Here is a 5,877-nt window from a genome sequence, read left to right as displayed (position 1 = left end):
GAGTTGTTTCCCTTAAAAAGCATTATTGCGTGAAGGTCGTACTGAGCTACATTCGTTAATTTATGAAAGAAAATAATAATATTATTTATTGATAATCATCATCATCATCATTATTATTATTATTATTATTATTATTATTATTATTATTATTATTATTATTATTAGGTCTATTACTACTACTATAATTATTATTACTATTATTAGTAGTAATAGTAATATTAATAGTAATAAAAAATATGATAGGCCTAATAATAGGCCAAATAGAAGAAAAATAATAATGAATTATGATGATAATAAATTTCAATGAGAAAAATAGTCAAGCAGTGAGCCTGAAAATGCGTTCACTAACAAAAATATAAAATTAAATAAATAATTAGGCCTATGTATTGTATAAGATCAACAGTGTATGTTTTGTTCTTGGCCTAAAAGACTGCATTTTTCAACAAATGTACAAAACAACACAAGGAAAGTACATACACATTACATTTCTGTCTCTACCTGTTTCTCAACGTGTAATCTCTGCACCATCCTCATAATATCTCACAGGCTACTCCCCCTCCACCCTCCCACCCCCTCTCTCTCTCTCTCTCTCCCATCACCTTTCTCCCTCCCTCCCTCTCTCTCTCTCTCTCTCTCTCTCTCTCTCTCTCTCTCTCTCTCTCTCTCTCTCTCTCTCTCTCTCTCTTACTGCCCCCCCCTCCCGCACACACACACACTTTCTCTCATTCTCTCTGTTTCTGGCTCGTTCGCTCGTTTGTCGTGCTCTGTTCCCGTTCACGTCCAAATGCTGAAAAAGACGAAGGTAACAGTAAATATTTGAGAATCACATTTAGGATAGATATATATATGGTTCTTTCACGAGTGTTACGAACAAGAGGAGAGGGGTGTAAGAAGTTCACGCTCGTTCAGAAAGTTGAGAAAGATCCAGTTTGAAGAGAAAAAAAAATGGAATATAATTTTGTCCAAAATAAAAATCTGTAAATTTGAGAAACGTTATAATTCTGAGATAAAAAATACATACCTTTTGAACAGTATAAATAGGTCTGCAGCTTTCTGGAAGGATATTAGTTTTGTATATTCAACAAAGAGCTATCTCCAAGAATACCTCTGATATTTTATGGGGCAGGTATTTTAAAAGATATTATTTGCCAATTACAGAAACCTGTTCCCCTGAAAAAACATCGATGGCTGAGCGCAAGAAGTGACTACATCCACTTTTCATAGTTTCGAGAAAGAAAACCGAGGTTGAAATTTTATCGATTTTGAAATCCCTATAATATAGGGTTTTTAAAAAAAGAACCGTTAATATCTCGTTCCTGAACTAAGCTGCGGCTTAGATATCTACAGAGACAAAAAGCGGCTCAAAATCTCACCACCCATATCGACCAAAAGTGGAGCATAGGTCAGAAGTGGATATACTAACTTCTTGTGGGTAGCCATCGAAATGTTGAATAGTGATATTTTCTGGCCTCACTGATCATGAAGTCAACCACGGTGTCTCAATTTAATGTGAAAAACACGGAATCACGACCTAGTGGTAATGCGATCTTACATGAAAAGTCGAAGACCGCATCAAGTGATATTCCTTCTTTCCTTATTTGTGCCTTTCAATATTATTATAATTTTGAAGATGGCTATTTCCTAGTGGAATGGTGTGTTGTGAATTGATTATAATATATAAGATAGATAAGATACATGAAAACCTTTTTTATCTCGAAATTTTTCTTGGCTCTACGGGGGCCGTAAAAACACATGCAGGTATAGATCTTTTAAAAATTAAACTTATTTATTATTCTAATTAAAATTCAATATGAAAAGAGAAGTAAAGCTGACAAAATGTATATATTCACATTAGATGCATCATTCAAACACATGCACAAATTTTATTAAAAGTTGCAAGACCCTTGGAGTTATGTAGATGTACATAATACTCTAAAGAGCAACACACATCTATGCTCATTCTGACTAAAACCTTAGGCTAGGTGGTAAAAAAAAAACTTATTTTATATCTTTCTTTCTTTTTTTTTGGAGGTACATATCTGCCGCTGCGTGATCTTACAATTTGCGAGGAAAGGGGGTGTAATGGGTCGTTTATTACGCTTTTTAACTTTTTTATACGTGTGGTGTTATACATTTATATCAATTCTAGTAAAATCATACCCAGAGGTCTTGCTGGCTTTCTTAATGGTTCTGTAAATTTTTTCTGTTTCTTTAATCTTACAATCCCCACCCCAGCAGCAAATACAAAATAATAGCACACTTTCAACCAAAGAATGGTATAAAAGGGGCATAACCTTATTATCAACACGGAAACTTCTTAATTTCCTAAAAGAAACATTCTTTGATTTACTTTTTTATGCACAAAAGCAGCAAGGGGATGCCAGTCAAGTTTGTTAACGATTATTACACCAAGACACTTGTAAAAGCTTACCACCTCCACCTCCGCATCTGTAATACATAGTGGCAGCAATTGGTCTTTTTTTACTCTAAAGTCTGTTATTAATTCATTTGTCTTTTTTACATTTAGTAAAAGGAAGTGTTTATCACACCAATGTGTAAATATAATTACAGCGTCCCTGTATTCATTCTCATTTTTTGTTATAAGGCCTCGTAGAGTGGATTCATCCGCAAATTTCATTAGTTTGATGATTTTTGTTATCACAAGTACAGTAGTTGGTGTAGAACGTAAGCAAGACAGTAAGACAGCGTACTCTCCGATATCTTTATAGTATAGTAAAATATACCGACTTTCTGGCCACATGTTCCGTTCTATCAAGAGTTCATAAGTGAGGCAGCGTGGTGGAATCAGGCTCTCGTCATAATAATCAAAGTGAAAAAACTTGTAGTTTTCGCTGGTTTGTGAATTTTTATCAAATTTTTTTTTTTTGCTCAACACCTTTCATGCCCATTAAAGAACTCATTTCTGTGTAGATTTTCTGGAAAACGTTGATTAAAGGCACACAAAAAAAGTCAATATTCAGTTACCACGGACTCTAAAGCAAAAGAAATAACTAATCTTTGGCGGCCATTTTTTCACTAATTTTACCTCTGAAAACAGGTGACCCTCACCTCCTTCTTTTGCAAATATCTCGACTTGTATTCAAGATAAATGGATATTTTTTTCCATCCAAATAAAGACAAGTGAACAAGCTTTAAGATGATACCAATAACTCTACATGCCCCAAAATTGACGAGAGCCTGATTCCACATCGCTGCCTCACAATTTCACTGTATTGGCGGCAGTTGGGTACGTGTTACGGTAAAAAGGTTAGACTATTTTTTTTACTGCCCTTTTGGCCTAAATCAGGGCTTATTTGTCTTCTAAGCCCAAAACTTTTCACTATTTTTATAGCTGAGCTCTCCCGTAGTTTAAAGGAGCATGGAAAACATGGAATTCAGTTTCTATCAGGTATAACTGTCATCTGCCATTTATTTATTTATTTATTTATTTATTTATTTATTTATTTATTTATTTATTTATTTATTTATTTATTTATTTATTTATATTTGACCGACGATATCAGACTCAGTGAGTAGTCCACAAAGCAAGCTAAACTGTGATACAAACGAAACGATTCAACAGGCATGAATTCGAGGTAAATCTCAACAAAACGCAGACAATGGTTTTCTTTTTTTTAAGTACGTTTTTATGGCACCTGAGGTCTATTTTGGCTATTACAAGGCCTAGAGTGCCCAATTTTGCTGTGGGACATTGTGTGCTATTGGGGATTTGAAATATATTGTTCAAAAAGTATATTTTGAATCGGTTGCTATGGAAACGGCGGCCGTATTGGATTTTGTATATCTTTTTCAATCCCATTTTATTTCCTTATTTATAAACTGATTTACTTCTAATTTGGCATGCCAACAGTAAATATATAGCTCTTACATTTCGCTTGTTGGATTTTTGATATATGCTTTAGTTTGTCTTTTTTTACATTTACAATTGGGTTGTTGCAAAAAAAGTGAAAAAATGGAAAATTCATGTTTTCTAAGCCCATAAATCAAAAACTAATCCACTAATAAAAAATTCAGCAGTATTGAAATTAAACAAGAAACAGGGCAGAAAAATGGGATAATGTGTGAAAAAATAGAATTGTGAGAAAACAGCCAATAAAGGTAAGAACCGACTGGAAAACATCTGTTTTCGCAGAAACACTTGGACAAAAAAGACAGGTTTAGGGTGTAGCAAGGCTTTCATACGTTTCTGGATATTGTTCAGGAATTAATGTCCAGGTACTATAATATGTAATAACACCATTTTGCATAAATTGGCCCCAAAACAAAATTTCTAGGTGCCCCACCAGCCCTTAATTGATAGACAGTTGGGTCACATAACTGCCAAAGAATAGAGACAAGTGTCAAGAGAGTAACAAATACAGCAGAGAAGGAGGACAGATTCTGATAAAGACGACGATATTATCATCTTTGATAGGAAAGTAGGAGCAAATCAACTCAGAGCACCCGCCAACCACCCACTGATAGGTGTATCGGAAAGGTGGTTACCCTCATCAGATATGAACATTGGCATTATTGACGGATATGTGAAGAGGTTGTCAACTCTTATAAATAAAATGTTTCTTGGAATTGAGTTAGTGACGGGTATTATTCAATGTCCCTATAATCCTTATAAGAAGTACCGGTATATGAAAGTGGGCGGAACGAACATTTTGGCATTAAGGTGTGCGCTTGCTATAAAACGGTTGACAAGTACTAGTTTACAGTATAAATAATGATGACATATCGGCAAATCATAGTGGCTAATGCATCATGAGACGTCGCCCTCACTGCATTTTGTATTATGTACATGATGTACCTCCAACTCATTTACACACACACACACACACACACACACACATACACACACACACATACACACACACACACACACACACACACACACACACACACACACACACACACACTCACACACACACACACACACACACACACACACACATCAGTCCTCCACAATGCAAAGACGAGCGACAGTGACAGTGACAAAGTGACAAACTCTAACTGAAATCTTCCCATTACAGTTTGGGCCTCAAGGGAAGAAAAGCTGCTTGTGAACCCATCCATTCTGTCCATCCCGACAGTTTCACGTTAGAGTTGTTGAGATTTCCCACATCAGTTTCGAATTTCGAGACATATCAGGGCCGTGTGTGACCACATTCATTCCCATTTAGGCTAGTACCGCACTACGACAGTTTGTCCTGGGACAGACCCGTCAGGATTTTGAAACCTTTGAATTAGAGTGTAATGTACCGCACCTATTACGACAGGGCATTCTTGTCGATTTGAGTCCCGAGCAGTTGTGAATTGCTACAACATCCGTGGGACAGGACTATCCCAGTCCCGGTGTAATATCGTCTGTGATTATAGAGAAATATAGCCGCCTACCGCATTAGGACAAAACTGTCCCAGACTTGGTGGCGCCTGATGTCAAGATCGTGGGGCTTGCATGTTGTGACGTAGCATCACTTCAAAATTTGCTGTCGCGCAGGATTAAACTTTGGGCACAAATTTTTTTAAATAATCATCGTATCTCAAAACGATTTCATATTCGGAATCAGCGTTTCAAAATAAGAAAAATGGCTTCCAGAGAACCTGATTTGATGCGATACTATGTAAATTTTAGCAAATTATCTTATTTTTAAATTTGTATCGTCAATGGTGAAGTTGTGTATCAATGTCACCCGGTGAAACACACACACGCGCGCACGCACGCGCACACACACACACACACACACACACACACACACACACACACATACACACACACACTCACACACACACACATACATACCTACACACACGCATGCATACATACATACATACATACATACATACATACATACATACATACATACAAAC

The sequence above is a fragment of the Aplysia californica genome, unplaced genomic scaffold (genome assembly GCF_000002075.1).
Source record: "Aplysia californica isolate F4 #8 unplaced genomic scaffold, AplCal3.0 scaffold00479, whole genome shotgun sequence".
In the NCBI taxonomy this organism is placed as follows: Eukaryota; Metazoa; Mollusca; class Gastropoda; order Aplysiida; family Aplysiidae; genus Aplysia; species Aplysia californica.
The sequence above is the reverse complement of the archived record's forward strand: the minus strand, read 5'-3'. Positions refer to the sequence as shown.